This window comes from Suncus etruscus, chromosome 11 (genome assembly GCF_024139225.1).
Source record: "Suncus etruscus isolate mSunEtr1 chromosome 11, mSunEtr1.pri.cur, whole genome shotgun sequence".
Lineage (NCBI taxonomy): Eukaryota > Metazoa > Chordata > Mammalia > Eulipotyphla > Soricidae > Suncus > Suncus etruscus.
In genome coordinates, this window is record NC_064858.1 from 4,748,815 (window position 1) to 4,766,970 (window position 18,156).

General features: G+C 42.2%; 1 pseudogene; it reads right to left on the bottom strand.

The window, feature by feature from the left end:
* Positions 1-7,939: 7,939 nt before the first annotated feature.
* LOC126022912 (40S ribosomal protein S3-like) lies at positions 7,940-9,555 on the bottom strand (annotated as a pseudogene).
* Between the last annotated feature and the right edge of the window lie 8,601 nt (positions 9,556-18,156).

The window sequence follows — 18,156 nt, forward strand, 5'->3', positions numbered from 1 at the left end:
AATATCATAAGATGTTAATGTTTCTCTATATGTCAGTGCCAAAGATTTGCGGTGTGGCCTACTGAAATGGATTAATTTATAATAGCAGGCAGGATCCTTCCTGGAAGTTTTCACTCTTGCAAGAAAAGCTGAAGGCCTCTCATGATTACAAAAAAGGGGGGGGGAGCGGGTATGTGTGTCTTATTATCATAGTGATAATCATCCTGGGGGTCTGGTCATTTTCCTTAAAAGGCAGTGTCTTTGCACAATTTAATCTTGATCCAAAGTGATCTTCTGATCAGGATTAATAAACAGGAGAAATTTGGTCTCTTGCGCCACATGGATCAAGTGCAATTGGTTCAATAGCTTATAGGGAGTTTTAGAGTTTGTGATTACTGTTATCTTAGTACTCTTTGTTTTTTTAAGAAGTATTTGCTTTCCATATATATATATAATTGAAAATATGAATATACTGGCTATATGTATATAAGTGAGTTAGATTTGTGAGCTTGTATCAAATATATGTAATTGTTGCTTTGGCTATAGATATATAATGAATAATTTATCTGATAATATACTGTTCTATAATCTTAGCCTTGGCTTTTTATTTATTCATTTATTTATTTATTTATTTATTTTGTTTTTTTGGGTCACACCCGGCAGCGCTCAGGGGATACTCCTGGCTCTATGATCAAAAATCACCCCTGGCAGGCTTGGGGGACCCTATGGGATGCCGGGATTCTAACCACTGTCCTTCTGCACGCAAGGCAAATACCCTACCTCCATGTTATCTCTCCGGCCCCAACCTTGGCTTTTGACTTGTCTGATCTAGCTCAAATCCTGGTCCTCCCATTCATGAAACCATTGTGATTTGAGATAAATGATTTAGCTTTTTGATTTGATTGGTTTTTGAGCCACACCAGGTAGTGCCAGGAATTATACTGTGGGCAAGGCAACTATGTGCAGGACAACGCCCGACCCTCTTTGCTATTGCTCTGGTTCCTGCTCTAACTTTCTGAGCCTCTGTTTGTTCATGCATAAGTTGGACTTGAAACTTACTCAGTAGATCTTTGAGTTTGTGTGTGTGTGTGTGTGTGTGTGTGTGAGAGAGAGAGAAAGAGAGAGAGAGAGAGAGAGAGAGAGAGAGAGAGAGAGAGAGAGAGAGAGAGAGAGAGAGAGAGCAATAACACAGAAAGTGTGGGGGTGTGTAGCTCAAAGGTCCAAGCACAGGCTTTGGGGCAAGAGCCCCAGATATGATCTGTGGCATTGCATAGTCCTTGAAACATCACTGAAAGTGGCACTTAACCACCACCATGGGTGTTCCTTAAACAAACCAGAACTATGACGCCATCTGAATAATAGAAGCCATTAGATCTATAAACTAGAAGTGACATTAAAAACTCTAATCTATACCCGGAGTGTCATGACCGCTATCCCTACAACATAGAACTGACAAATCATACCTTTTATCTCTCTATATAATGCAATCAAGCATGCTATCTAGTTAACAGGAAAGGAGCCCTCCACAGATGTGTGTGGATTTGCACTGAAGAAAACATTCTAGATTTGCAGGGAAGACAAGTAGAACAATACAGCTCTGCTATTCAAGGCTCTTAATCTTGGGGATTGGGATGAAGACGAATGAAAGAACACGTCCAGCACATGTCGTTGACAAACTGCCACAAGGAACTCCAAATAATTGGCTGTGTTTCTTGATCACAGACAGAAAAGAGAGGGCGTGGGTCTCACACCTTCCCTATTGGAAGCGGAGATTTGCTCTCTTGATATTTAGTTGAATTCTCCAAGATCCTTCTGAAGTGTTTGTAAGAGCAGTTGATGGCACTGGTGACTTGGAGCACTAATGTCAGGAGAAAATGCCATTGTGGACATTGTTGTGTGGCAGGTAATTTCCATAGACTTGGTGAAGTTTATTTTTGTTTATATTTTTTGAAGGGCTAACCCAGTGGTGTTCAAGGTCACTCCTAAATCTGTGCTAAGAAATTACTCCTGGCAGGCTTGGGGGACCATATGGGATGCCAGGATTAAACCTGGGTTGGTCACATGCGAGGCAAACACCCCCCCACTGTGCTATTTTTCTGGGTCCAAGACTGGATGGGTCTTAAAAAATATCAGGTTTAGGGGCCAGAGCAATTGGACAGCAGGGAGAACGCTTGCCTTACATGTGGCCAACCCGAATTCAATCCTTTTCATCCCATATGATCTCCTGAACCTGCCAGGAATGTTTCCTGAGTGCAGAGTCAGGAATAACTACTGAGCATCACTGGATATGACCTAAAAAAACTTAAAAAAAGGCAAACAAACAACAACAATAAAAATGTCAAGTTCATCCATCTACCATATTTTCTGGCGTATAAGACGACTCCCTAATTTTGCAATTAAAACAAGTTTGGGCCTATATTCGCTGTATCAGACAGAACATTCCTGTGCTGCAACTGTATATACCACAGTGAGCCAATCACAACTAGCAAAGGTTCAAAGGTTCTACTCTCATAGATTTCCTCTCTGACTCTGGCCAATCTGAGCAGGCTTTTGACAGTGTAGATTCGGGGTCCAGAACATTGTCTAATTTGCATGCATCAAAAGCCTGCTTGGATTGGCTGAGTTAGAGAGGCGGTCTGAGCAGCCTTGTAGTTATTGGTGCAGGATCGAACTGGAAAATTTGTTTTGTGGCAATATTCAGACCATTTTCGTTTAGCGGCATATTGAAACATTTTTCGGGATATACTCGGCATATAAGACGACCCTCGATTTTCGGTTGACTTTTTTTTTGTTTCAAAAGTCGTCTTATATGCCGGAAAATACGGTAGATCATAGGTAAGATTGAGTTTGTATTTTGGGGGAGACCCTTTTGTGTGGGTGATTATACAGAGACTCTGGTTCAATGTTTTGCCAGTGAGTCACTTTGAGGCAACTGTTAGCTTTCAGCCCATTACTTATTCAGATAAAGACAGTGGGAGTGTGGGATAGAGGTAAAGACAGTTGGTGTTTTCCCCCTAAGATTTCTTATAGTTCTTTTTGGGTTTTGGATTTATACCTGGCATTGCTCAAGGCTGCTCATGGATCACTCCTGGCGATGCTCAGGGGCTCTGCGAGATGCGGGGGATAAAACCCGGTCGACCAGTTGAAAGACAAGCACCTCCCTTGCTGTGCAATGATTCCAGTGCCTTCTTGCAATTTGTCCTTAGGTTTATGGAGAGCAGTGAATAGCCTTTTCCTACTCAAGGAGTATGTCTGCTTCAGTGCAGGCACAGAAAGCAGCATTGTTGAAGGCAGAAAGGAATTGATTTTTTAAAAAGGTGATCAGACATTTGGAATATTAAAAATGAAGTGATAAATTCTTTTCTGGAGAAAAAGGTTTTATTCCTTTGGCTACAGAGGACCATTTCCAAATGGGACTCTTAAAAAACATGGAGAATCCCTGCTGTAAATCTGGGTTCATTCCATTAGGGCCAAGAAAAGCAGACTTGGGTGCTAGGCTCCTAAGAAAATGCCAATTTCAGTTGTATATGAGCTGCCCTTGCCCTTGCCAGGCATTGAATTTCCTGGTCTGGTCCGCTGGGAACCTTTCCTGAACAAGAGCAATTATCAACCTACAGTCTGCAGCCGTTTGTTGGCATTATCTCAGAATAATTTCCCCGAAACATGAAATGCAAAGTGAATGGTGAAATGCAAAGGTAGATAATTTAAAAATCCATTAAAATAGCTGTGGTATCATTTAAACAAAGGTCTCCCTCGTAGTGGACATCACAAGCAAGACAGACGGCGCTGTGTGGATTGGGTCCTTACCATTGATCTTGGCCGTGTGGCATTGCTCTGGAAAGCCATTAAATGCATTTAAGGAGTGTCCTTAGTTATGGGGGTGAGTAAAAAAGGCCACTATAGGCTCACTTTGGGTTTTGTTTAAATTAAAAAGAGAATGCATCTTCATGTTAAGAGAAATGTTTTAACGGTTTTTATTTTCCAAAGGAGGAAGAATTGGGGACCAGAAAGATAGCACAGTGAGTACAGTGTTTGCCTTGCACGTGGCTGACCTGGGTTTGATCTCTGGCATCCTGTATGGTCCCCCAAACCCACCAGGAGTAAGCCCCAGGTTTGGCCCACCAAACAAAAGAAGCCAAGGAGAGAGAAATCTGTGAAAACACCAGAAAGTAAGAGCTACATTCTTTTCTTAGTTTTTGGCCATGTTAAATGTCTTGCTAAATTATTATTTTGGGGTCACAACTGGCAATGCTCAGGGCTTATTGATCATTGGCTATCGAGGGATCATTGGCTATCTGCGGGGTTGAACTTGAGTGTTTGTGTGCGAAAGTATAGCCTCCATGCTATGCCTCTTTCCAGACCAGCATCTCAAGTTCTTTGACTGGTGACTTATGCGCAAATTCAACGGGATGAACACGGTTATTTATGATGGCCATACCACACAACACACACCACACACACACACACACCACACACACACACCACACCACACACACACACCACACCACATATATATCTGTAGAAAGAAAAGAGGTGGGATGTCTACCTGCAATTTTCCCTTTCAATAACCTTCCCTTTCTCAAACATGCCCATGATAATGAAATGTAATGAAGCAAGAGCAAACCTTCCACTGGAAAAACTGTTGGGATTAAAACAAATATGAGAATTAGGATGTCATATCCCTGGGGGACGCTCTCTCTGCCTCTTCTCCCTAAATTTTTCCTCTTTAACATTATAGAGTGAGGACTTAATATCTAAAAGAATGTGCAGAGTACTCATACAATTTATAGGTTGGTTTTCAACTCAGGAAATAGGGGATTAGAATGGACACAGCTAAAGCCCAATAAACTACCAGGTGGGCCATTCAAGTACCGGGAGAGCCTATTACCAAGGGGCATTATTACCACTCAGCAATCAGAGCATGATTTATTGGGTCCTGAATCTTTCAGAAAATTTTCAGCCTGGGCTGTTGTGGGGGAGGACTGTTCCCCCTCAAGAGCCTAAGCTCAGCTCAGCACCTCATCTTTATGGCCACTGTGTTGTTAGGTGACTATAGAGAAGCCTGGATTTCTTTTGGGGAGGGGCACATCTGACAGTACCCAAGGCTTACTCCTGGCTCTACACTCAGGGATCATTCCTGGAAGTGCTCGAGGACTACAGTGGACACTGGGTTGGCCTTGTGCAAGGCAAGTGCCCCTCCCCACTATATGATCGATCCAGCCTGGGTCTTGATTGTTTATCAATTTTTTTGGGAGGGGACACCCTAGTGATGTTCCAGTTTTATACCCTGCTCTCTGTACTGAGGGGTTACTCCTCGCAGTCAATGGGGAATCATATGGTGTGCAAGTCAAACATCCTTCTTGCTGTGCTCTCTCCATACCCCCCATGGCCTTTTCTTAACCTGGGAGGGAGGAGGACTGGGTTTTTCTTTTTCTTGCCCACTTCTGACATAGCTGAGGGGCCCAGTGTAAATACTCAGAGCTATTTTGCATATCCATAAAATTTGTAAGCAAACCAGAAAAATTTGAAATAAACATGCAAATGGGGTACTATATAGCATGATCAGTCTTCTCTTCTCCCTCCATATGGGAGGGGCCTTGGCTTTTCCATATTCACTGAGGGGTGGAGTTTGGCATCAGTCTTGGAGTTGGTCACCACTCCAACCAGAGCTTAGTCTTGCACTCTGGTTTGCAAGACTGTGATGAAGGCTATTTGTTCTCTGGGTCCTTCTGCGACAGGTCTACCCTCTGAGAACTCATTAAGGGAGCTTTCTCCATCCTTTCTCTCAGAAGTTCTTTTTAATTCCACACTGAGGGACTTATTCCACTTTTCCTGAGGCTTACGCTGATTCCCTTTAGTTACTCACACAAGGCCTCAACCTATGATTACAAGTCTCCATGGTAAGGGGCACTTTTGCCATTGTCCTGATTATGTTCCCTTCAGTGCTCCTTTGCTGGTTGCCTTTGCGCTCCAGAATGGATCCTTGGTGAAAGATAGGGAGAAGATTGGGGGAGGTCACAGCTATGACCTGGGAACATCTCTCCTCTGCAGCATTTTAGAATGGCTGACTCCCAGAGTCCTCTGTACTAATATGACCTCAGTGAGTGAATGTGGCAGAGACACTGGACATACGATTGCTCCCATTACCAACCACTCTCTAGAGTTAAGTCATCTTGCTTCCACAGATACATCTCCAAGAGTCAGATTCGGGGATTCTTGGAAACTACTTTGGGTTTAAACTGGAGTTAAAAGCTGAAGCTTTGGGCCAGAGCCATAGCACAGTCGGGAGAGTGCTTGATCTGCATACGTCAGACCCAGGTTCAGTCCCCAGCATCCCATAGCATCCTCAGTCCACTAGGAGTAAACCCCTAAAAATCACCAGGTATTGTTCCCTTCCCCCTCCACCACCCAAGAGCTGTGTCTTCAGTCTACAATAGTTTATGGGACCCAGAGGTGAACACAGGTCCTTTGGTTGTGCTGTTTTTGTTCCTGAACCAAAGGTTTAAATAAAGTTCTGTTTTGAATGGTAGACTGTCACATACAAGATGTCCAGGCCTTATTTGACAAGAACCTTGTTTTGTGGTCTTACAATTTTAGAACAAGGTTGGCTAGGCAAGTGCCATAGATGCCTGTGCCCATCTCTCCAGCTCCAACATGCCCAAAAATTCTTAATAAGTACAGCACTGTAAGATACTTTTCCTTGTGTATGGCAGACCTCATTCTTGATCCTCAAAGAAGGCCCCCCACTAGAAGTAATCCTATCCTCAGAGTCAGTTTCTGAAACATAAGCAGGTGTAGCCTAAACAAAAACAACACTCCCCCCTCAGAAAAAGAAAAAGAACACTCCAGAATCATATTTTAGGGCTCTGTAACCATTCTCCTACAGAAAACAGACATAAATACCCATTACTAAAAGCTTATCTTTCTTTCAGCATAACAAACAAAAAAAAAGTGTACAATGACATGTTGATGATTAACTTGAAGGCCCAAAGCCCACAAACATTGAAAAATGTTAACAGCATATTTCCAAGCTTCTTGGAAGATGCCTGAAGAATTGTACAAGTCAAACTATGTCAGATTTTTTCTTGTGCCCAGCATGAAAGTCTGACCCTCTGGAGCAGGGTCCCACATGGCAGCCATGATCGACACAAAGTGGAAATAGGTCAATGTCATTCATGTGGGAATCACAGGAAGCAAAATGCCTATCTGGGTTGGCTGGGGCAAGTACATTCAAATCCTTCATTTAACTGGGACTTATTACTTGGGTGCTATCAAATGGTTGTTTGTCCATAATGCAATGCAGGGCACTCATTTTTTTCCAGTATGGTTAAATCATCACTCTATGCATCATGGCATTCTTTCCATTAGGTATATCATGGCTATTTGACTCTCTAGAGAGAGAGAGGGGAAGCTCAAGTGAAAACATTTCTCCCTAATCCCTATGTAGAATATTATTAAATTTTGCATCTCAAGACAATGGCCTATTATCTGTTCATGAGAAACATGGATGATGGTATTTCAAAAGAAGCAGTGTCAAGGGGGTAACTAACTTGACTATGACTACCTTTGTTTTTTGTTCAAGTGAACCAAAAGCTGCCATCTTGAATTTCCAAACTCTTTCCATTGCCCAACTCATGTGGGTCATTACCCTTGAATGCTAGGAACTAAGAAAGGTTTATTCTATGAGGAGGATCCCATCAGGCAGAGGAAACACTTCTGATTTTTCATGATTTATGAAAAAAATCATTCTCAAGATTCGCAAGAAGTTAAAATTTAATGTACTTTGCCATGCCCACTTCAAGTTGCAGACATGATTGGTGCGACATCTGGAAGCTATTCTTGTTGTCAAGCAGATGTTTTTAAACTTCATCTTCACATTGGACTCAGTTGGGAGGTTTATTTTTTCAAGCCCATTGGGCAGGGTTTCTATTTTAGCTCTGTACAGAGTTCCCAGATGAGCTCAATGCTAACCAGTATGAGGGCCATTCAAGGGTCATAATCACGTATGCATGTCTGTAGACTAACATAATGTGTGGATGATGGGAGATAGTCTTTAGACTTAAAAAATTAAAACATGGGGCCGGGAAGGTGGTGCTAGAGGTAAGGTGTCTGCCTTGCAAGCGCTAGCGTAGGACTGACTGGGAACCCATATGGTCCCTCCAAGCCAGGGCGATTTCTGAGCGCATAGCCAGAAGTAACCCCTGAGCGTCAAATGGGTGTGGCCCAAAAAACAAACAAAAACAAACAAAAAATTAAAACAGTGTATGAGTATGATTAATTGAATTATATCAAATTACATGTAATAGCTGGAGAGGTTCCTTTTAACCTGATGTGTACAGCCTGAATCAATGGCTACTTCTAGTCTTCTTTGAAGACTGGAAATATATGCTGCTCCTACTCATGTCTCCTTTGGGAAGTGTTTCGTATAGTCTGTGCTCCTGAGAAAACTCATCTGATACCATGACTGTCACTTTGCCAAGGTCTCCAACATCACTCACCAGGCAGCTATCAGAACATCCATGTCATTTCTCTGCTTCAAGTTCTGTCTCCCAGAGATACCTTATCCATGTAACATGCACCATTCTCCCCAAGAGAATATGAGTATATTAACATATCACCACACTCTGCTAACAAATCTTCTCATGGCTCCTAATATTCCAACCCCAGAAGTTACTCTTGGTATGAAGCACAAGAACACAAGCACTCAATGACCTCTCCCCTTTATTTGCTGCTTTGGAGCCAATTGTATCTCTTAAGCACCCCCAGCAAGCCTCATGGAGTCAGGTCACCACTTTCTTATTTTTTTCTTTGAAAATAATTTTATTAAAGGTCCTTATAGAGGGGCTGGTGAGGTGGCGCTAGAGGTAAGGTGTCTGCCTTGCAAGCGCTAGCCAAGGAAAGACAGTGGTTTGATCCCCCAGCATCCCATATGGTCCCCCCCAAGCCAGGGGCAATTTCTGAGTGCTTAGCCAGGAGTGACCTCTGAGCATCAAACGGGTGTGCCCCCCCCCAAAAAAAAGGTCTTTATAGAATATCCAGATCCAGCTGCCAAGGAGACCCTGTCCACTGTAGGTATTGGCTGAGGCATAGCAGGAGCTCTGGTTTCCTACCCTTTTGTTCAGAGATGGGTGTGGTGGACAGGATCTTATCTTTTTTTTTTTTTTTTTTGGTTTTGGGGCCACACCCAGTGATGCTCAGGGCTTACTCCTGGCTATGAGCTCAGAAATTATTCCTGGCTTGGGAGACCATATGGAATGCTGGGGGATCGAACCATGGTCTGTCCTAGGTTAGCGAGTGCAAGGCAGACGCTCTATTGCTTGTGCCACCGCTCTGGCCCAGGATCTGAAGTTTGGGTTCCACATGGTCAGGCTGGGGCTTCTTGGCAGTATGATCTTCACTTTGATGCCCAGCACACTCTGCCTGAGCAGCAGATGATGCAGGGTGGTGCCAACATAATAGTTAACGAGGTCTCCACTGTGGATCATTATACCGTCCACGAGTTTCAATGAACTTAGCCCTCTGTCCTTGGAGCTTCCCAGATACCATGACCTCACAGTCTTTAGCTCCTCTCTCCATCTCTCCATGCCTGGAATTCTCTTTCCCCAGCAAACTTTGGGGCTTCCTCTATTTTAAGTCTCTTGTTCCAATGGTATAGCCTAATTTCTTCTGCTTTCTAGATCAAACTTCAAATCCACCTCCCAAAATTCTCTCTGAATCTGTATTATCTTGATTTTTTTTGTATATATGTAGGGTTGTATCTCTGTTTTTTTCACTCCAACAGAAAAGCTGACTTAGGTGTGTGTGAAGATATTGAGGCTTTGAATTGAAAAATGGAAACTATTAGATATGGCAGGGTGAAACCCAAGGGAAGAGAGAAAGAGTTTGATGGGCTGAAACCCAAGGTGGGTGTGGGTGAGAGAGAGGGGGTGTAATTGATTTTTAATGTTGATGAAATGAAGAGTGGAGGAGAAAGAACTCTTTCAAATCATCAATCGTGTTTCTGAGCCAGGAATCGACCACAGTTTGGTGACCCCATTTTAAGTGACTGCAGGTGTGACTTGAAGGCACTTCAGGAGCCAGGACAGGGCAGAGGTCAGCCTTTGGATGCCATATACCATTAAGATCATTTGACAGCTGAGTAGAAGAAGAGGTGGTTTGCTGTACCCCAAATCTGAATGGGAAAGGGGCAGCCTTTGAAAAACAGTCAAGGGTAAGGATTCGTTTGTCCTCTCTGGAAAAAGGGGCAAGAAGACCCAGCTGTGCCCCATTAAATCTGCATAAAGGTTCAGAAGGTTAGGAGTGAGAAAGAGGACCAGGTAAAAAGGCACCCAACATGCCAGCTTTGACACAGACCAGACAGGGCGAAGAATGTGGGGATGATTTGCATACCCCTACCAGAGAAAGAGAGTGGTGTCTTCACGTAAACTGTCCTGTGTGTCCAGAGCCTCATCTGAAATGAATGTCTTCTTGCAAGTTCTCTAATGGAACTGATCTTACATAGATAGATTCAGCTCTATGGTCATGGAAGGTGATGCCCAAGTTGAATTGGCACTGGCCTTCATTGCACACTCTTTATCTGTTGGTGCAACTTTCACCCGACTCCTCCTGTGAATTTCTTCTACCCGAGGAAGAAATCTCTGATCTTCTGGAGCTGGAGTGATAGCACAGTGGTAGGGCGTTTGCCTTGTATGCAACCAACCTGGGATGAACCCGGATTTGATTTTTGGCATCTCATATGGTTCCCTGAGCCTGCCAGGAGTGATTTCTGAGCACAAAGCCTGGAGTGCCACTGGGTGTGGCCCAAAAACCAAAAGAAAAAAAAAGAAATCTCTAATATTCATACCACTTATATCTTTGACTCTTGTCTTAAAAACAAAATAATAAGGCCCTGGGTGGTGGCGCAGAGCGGTAAGGCTTCTACCTTCTCAGACGGACCACGATTTGAACCCCCAGCATCCCATATGGTCCCCCAAGCCAGGAGTGATTTCTGAGCACACAGCCAGGAGTAATTCATGAGCGTTACTGAGTGTGACCCCCCCCCGAAAAACCAAACCAAAACAAAATAATAATGTTGTTTCCCTAAAGTATTTGGTCAATGTACTGTCCTCATCCCTAGATAACAAAGAAGCCAATGAGGCAAGATTGCATGTCATTTTATATTCCATCTGCCCAAGAGACAAACTTTCAACATGGAGATGATTTGGGTGACAAGAAGTCACTTGATCAAGGCTAATAACAGACAAACAATACTATGCACAAATAACAACATGCAAAAAAGTACACCTCTGGGGAGCCTTGGTAGATCTACAAATGAAATAAACTTGTGGGCTAGAGGAAACAAATGTGACATTCATGATGGAAAAAGCATAAAAAAAAGAGTTGAATGACTTAGTCACTTATATCAGTAGCAGCACAAGTGGCTACCTAGGTATCTCTGATCAAGGCAGAGGTCTGTTTAAATGTCTGGGACCACATATACTAGCACCGTCTGTCCATTCTGACCTCTTCCTTGAGTCCAAAGTCTACTAAACAAAAGACAACTTTGAATCTTTTGAATCTCAAAAGTTACTTCTACTCAGTTCCTCCTTCTAACCCCCCCCCTAACTAATGACTAGGATCAGAAAACAGGAAAAAATGGGGGATCAAAAGGAGCACAGGACAGACCTTTTCTTTTCCTATCGTTCAAGCACAGAATTGGCTCTTTCCATTTGCTGCTAGAAAAATCTCCTGCATCAGAATTTCGCTTGGTCAAGACTCAATTACTTCAATAAAATGAACCTGAATGTCAGGTCTGATCTGCTTCAACTCAACACCGTTAAAATGCCAATGCATTGCTCTGAAAAACCTCCACTGGCAGAAACATTTCAATCCTTTGTACAAATTATTCCTCTTCTTAAACTTCAGTGTTAGTTCATAGTGAACTGGTTTTCTGGACACACTGACTTTGATTTATTTTTTTTTTTTTTGGTGGACATATTCAGCAGTGCTCAGAGCTTAATCCTGGCTCTGTGCTCAGGGATCACTCCTGGCAGTGCTTGGGGACCAAATAGGATGCTGGGAATTGAACTAAGTCAACTGCATGCAAGGTAGATGCCCTACCTGTTGTATTATCGCTCTGGCTTCTCTGGCTTTGGCCTCAGTTCAGTAATAGAAAGTGTTTCCACTGCACACCAGTGTCAACCCATCTTAAAACCAATTTCACTTTTTGGGAAGGCAATTTGAAAGTGTTAACAGAAGTGCCTTATGGTTTCCTAAAGTAGGAATTGGTGTGTCAATGAATGTGATAGAGAAAGGATTAACTTAGATCCAGAAGATGAATCTGGGTTTCACAAGGGCCAATTAGAAGGTCAAAGTGTCAGTCTGATTTTCACGAGGGACCTTTGGGCGGTGCACAGGGTGCAGTGAATTTGCAATGCAAATGGGGACAGTGGCCAGAGAGCTAGCACAGAGGCAGTGCATTTGCCTTGCGTGTGACAGATCTGGGAGGGACCCGGTTTGATTCCCAAGCAACCCCATATGGTGCCCCACCCCCAAGGAGCGATTTCTGAGTGCAGAGCCAGGAATAGCCCCAAGTGCTGCTGCTGGGTGTGTGGCCCAAAACTCAACCAACCAACCAATCAATCAATCAATCAATCAATAGTTAAATAAAACAAAAACAAATGGAGACATCTGAAAATCTAACTCACCGATTGCAGTTTTGGGGGCCTGAGTGATGGTGTGCAGCAGTAGGGAGCTTTGCTCCTTGCACGCGGCTGACCCAGGACAGACCCTGGGTTCGATCGCCAGCATCCCACTATGGTCCCCCAGCCAGGGGCAATTTCTGAGCACACAGTGGGGAGTAACACCTGAGCGTCACCGAGTATAGCCCAAAATAAAATAAAAAAATTCATCATTTTTTTTTAACTACTATTGAAACTGGAGTTTTCGCAAATGAAACTCAACATGTAGCTTGTCGGTTCCATTCTCTATCACCCCTTGTCCATTCTCCAGCAACTGGACTAGATTTTACTAAAGGAAAATTGTTCCTTGGCAGCACAGATTCAACTTGGCCCCATTACTTTTCCTCTGGTTTTGGAGCCACAACTTCTGCCTGTTGTGAATTTCACATTGGAAAGGGGTTCACAGGTTTGCAAGGGGTGATTTTCATTTTAAAATGGTCCATTTGGATGGCAGGGAAGGAATCAGATTTTCATGAGGCCAATTTAGAGTGCAAAGGGCAAGTCTGATTTTTCATAAGGGCCAGCAGAGACTGCACAGGGCACATGGAACATTCACTTCAAGCTGACCCTTGGCCAATCAAATGGATCTTACTGTCAAAGCCAACCCATCCTGGTCCTCTCCGACTTGACTCTGTGAAAATGCCAAATCATTGATTGTGCTGGAAAATTCTTTTTGCAAAAAATTTGGGAGCCTCTGTACAAAGGAACATTTCCCTTTCTGAACTTTCATGTCAGTTTTGCACAGCAGCTAGATCGACTTTGGATTCCAATTCCAATTTATTTCTAGAAAGGAATTCCTTTTGCATATGACAGACACCCAGTTTAGAATCAATCTCACTTTTTGGGGGAATAAATTTGACAGTGTAGACAGAGGTATCTTTCTTTTGCCTACGGAAGGAATTGGTATGGGTACGAGAAGGGGGGATGTGATTTTTGATCAAAGGTCCATTTGCATTCAAAGAATAAATCTGATTTTTCACAAGGACCATTTGTGAGTGCCCAGATTGCTTCGAAAACCTCTATTTAGCAGAACATTTTCAATCTTTTGTATGCACTTTGAGTTTCAATCTGCGATGAAAGACAGAGTTGGATCTTGGCAGGAAACGTGTTATTGCATACATACATGCTCATTTTCCATGACTCGTACCTGAAACATTATAATGCAATTGACCTTCATTTAAAAATATTTAATGTTTTTCTTTTCTTTAGGCAAGATGGTTTACAAGACTGTTGTTATCTATCCTCTTGGTGTCTTTTCCCCATGTGCCAAGTTTTGAAACCAAATCAACACAGTTAACTTTAGGGCCAGGAATTAGCCCTCATGGCTGGAGCACACTCTGCCGGTGAAACCCCTTCAGTCCACCTGGCCCTGGGATCCCCTAAACATGAGTCAGGAGTAACCACTGAGCACTTCCCAAGATGGCCCTACTCCACAAATAAAGTAACTTTCAACGAAAGAGATAGAAGAAAATGACAGCATGAGGTTCACACTTAGTTAAACCGAGGGAGAGGAAAATAAAGGCAACCTGGGCTGAAATATCAACTCAGTTCCTGAGAGTCTTTAATTAGTTTTTTATTCTACAAATCGGATTTCCCTAGCCAACCCGTATAATCAAATGCACTCAATCTCTCTCTCCTCCTCCATCTCCCACCCTATCTATAGAGTATATAAGTCCTGGCTGACATAGTATCTGTAAGTACCAAGCATCATCTCTCATCAGAGTTGTACAATATTTAACCTTTTAATTAGAGTACAATACTCTACCCTCCATAACTTGCAGGATAAGTTCATACTCCACAGAACAGAAGTGAGATGCAATCTTATTTAAAAGAGAATTATGTATTTATTAGTTGCCATGAAAACCTACAGGAGTTACCACCCACCCCACCCACTGCCCCCAATAAACTCCAAGTGCAGACTTGCCAATCCTGACTCAATCAAAGAGGCAGGAAATGAAGAGTTTGCCTCTGGGAACCTGGGAGCTGTATGGGTAGCACAGAGGAGACTCAGAGTCCTAGAGAGAGTTCCAGAATTTCAAGGAGTTTTCTTAGACAGTGATTGCATGGGGTTCCAAGCCACGTAACACTGTGTTTTTTTTTTTTTTTCTCCACCAGTCTCATTCCACCTTATCTAGGTCTTTCTGTGGTTCAAAGCGGGGCCGCATAACTATTACAACAGCAAAGAAGCAAAAACCTACAGCTGAGCCCTGGCTGTAGAAGCCAAAGGGAGGTGGAAAGTTGGACTGTCTGCTCTGTGCTGTGTCCAGTCCTGGATTAGGGCTCCATTTTGGCCCTGGTCTTTCCTTATCTCGGGGAAGCTTCACAGCTCTGCTTTTAGGGCCCTTCTTTCCTCAGACCTCTGTGTGAAGCAGTTGGCTGACACCATCACAGAAACTGAAAAATGGAGGCACTCAGGAGGCAGGAATTTAGGGTGCTTTCTGGCTGGTCTTCATCTGGTTGTGTTCTGGTGCTCAGCTAGGGAACAACCCGGGGGAGACAGAAGGAAATTGTGATCAGCTAGTGGGTTCACTAGCAGAGTCTGCCAGCACTTTCCAGAGCGTTTTCATCTTCTCCAGTGGATGGACCAGTTAGCTGTAGATATGAAGGGACATTGCCACCTTTCCAATCTAGACCTGAGATATTTTATTAACGATTGGAGGTACGTACTCTCTTTTGTACACTTACCTGTTTCACAAGCAATTACCCCAAATTGATTCCAGCCTCCCCAAAGAAAGAAAGTCGTCACCCCTGGTACCTCTTGAACTAACCAATAATTTTGCAAATATGAAAAACTTCTTCGTGAGCTATGATTACATAATTACTGAGGGTTATACCTTTCCTTTACAGAAAGGCATATATCTCAGTACTTTATAGATGCATATTCGATGCTTAATATGATTTGGGGGTGTTTATATGCCCCTTTATAACTAACTAAAGTGTAGGTGAAGATGTATACTTTTCTTGTTTTCCAATGGATAAGGTCATATGAACTCCTTTTAAACTTTTCATTAAAATGTTTTTCCAATTTGTTCTGGAAATTTTTTGAGAATACAAAATAAAAACCCCACAACAAATGTGTGGGCTAAAACTTAATTAGGCATTTGTTTACACATTTAATAAACCAATTGGCAGAGAAGCATAGGGGTTAAGAAAAGAAATTTTATTTCTATTTTAGAATATATCTGATTCCTCAGGATGTATTCTGAATGTGGTTAAAAGAACTAAAGCACTGAGACCATTCTTATTCTAGTGGAGCTCATCATTTATATCAAAATAAAAATTATTGTAATGTGTATTTATTCTAGACACAGTCACTGCAATGCTAATGGACTGGTCTTCTCCACTAATCTTAGAAGAGACACTGAACCAAGTTGATGAAACTCATGGCTACACTGATCTCTGGGTTGGAAATTCTGGGGTCCCTTGGGAGGCAGACAGGCCAAGAGCTCACAGCTGCCATCCTACAAATGAACAAACTTCACTGCTTCACAACTAACTTTAAAAGAGCCTGGACAACACCTCCAAATGCCACAGTATCAATGGCCCAGCCAGAGTACAGCAAATTTGACGGGGAAGTAGCACAGAAGCCCACTAAACTCAATAAACAAACAATAACACAGAAGGCTCAATTTAGCAGCAAAAGTCTCAGTGAATCCTCAGGCAGAGACTTCAATGAACCCATGGTCAGATAGTCCAATTTTCACAGACTTTCTCTAACTGGACTATATTTTGATAATTCCACTTAACATTTTATTGTAGCAAGCAATAGAAAATTGTGTGGCCAGAGAGATAGCACAGCAGGAAGGGCACTTGTCTTGCATATGGCTGACCTAAAAGCATATTTGACCTAAAATCCAAATAAAATGTTTTGTGCATGCCAATACTGGGGACAGTGGTGGAGGAAGGGTCACACTGGTGGTGTGAACTGATGGTCAGAACACGGACTACCTGAAACAAATGTATTATGAATGACTTTGTAAAGCACAGTGTTTAAAAAAAAAAAAAAATATATATATATATATGTATGTATGTATGTATAAAGTTTGTATATTTTGCTTAAGGAGATAAAATATTGAGGTGACATAAGGTCAGCAGTACTTTTACACATCAATACCATAAAATTTAGCACTATTGTAACTACCTAAATCATATTAAAAGTAACTTCACAAAAGTAAAGAAAGAAAACAGTATGTATATATATATATATATATACACACACGCATATATATATGTTTGCATCTGTACAAATAACCAACAATTTCACATATTGTAAAACTAATATTTGTCTACACCTGAGGAGAACCAGCTACTTTGCATATTTGATAAGCTAAGCCTTATGGAAGATGTAGAAGCTCTAAATCATTTAATTAATATTGTACCTTTTTCAACTGGAAGGATCTGAAATTGTTTTTAGAGATACATAAATTGTACGCATCAAACCAGAGAAGTCCTTTTTCTCAGCGCTCATGCATTACTTAGCCCATAAATTCTTTCTCCACCTTATTTCAACATACAACAAGTAATGCATGCAAAGCTAATTTAATTTGTTTCACGTTATTTCTGAAAGAATTTAAGGTGGGCTAGAGGATAGGGCAATATTAATCTCCAGTTCACTCAGCAAATCCCAGGTTTGTTCGCTGTCCAGAAATAATTATTTGTAATATCTCTTTTTAGCTCTCAAAAGTGTATCCTGTGGTATGATAAATTAATTGCCTTTAAGGGCACCATAGCATACACCAAGACAGAACAAATTGGAAGGGAGGCAGGAAGGACTGTTTGAATTTCCATTTGTTCTGTGGCTAATTCTATTGTTCCTTTCCCTGAACAAATGTGATATATGCGTATATATATTCAACATCAATAGTCTGAAAATAAATCTTAACCAATTTTCCAAACTAGCCACGTATAGCCACTAAATACAATAGCATCAGGGGTCTCAAACTCGCGGCCCGCGGGCCGTTTGTAGCCCTCTGTACAACATTTTGTGGCCCTGCCCTAGAGGAATCTTTTTTTGTTTTGTTTTGTTTTAGTTGTTTGGGTCACACCCCCCAATGTTCAAGGCTTACTACTGACTTTGCACTCAAGGATCACCCCGACTTTGCCTCCTGTGGCCCCCAGGTAAATTGAGTTTGAGACCCCTGGCTTAAATGAATATCCAATTCCTTTAATCATTAGGCATACCTGAGCAGAAATTTAATTATTAGGCACACCTGAGCAGAAATTAAGAAAGTTAGAAGAATCATATATGATAATTAGATTTAAGATGGCAGGCCTGAGTGACAGTACAATACATGTGCCTTGCACAAGGCCAACCTGGGTTTGATCCCTGGCAGCATATATGATCTGAGTGCAGAGTCAGGAGTAAGGCCTCTTGAGCACCATGGGTGTGTCTCCCCAAATAAAGGATATAAAAAATTTACTTTTGTTCGGCCATACCCAATGGTGCTCATGGGTTATT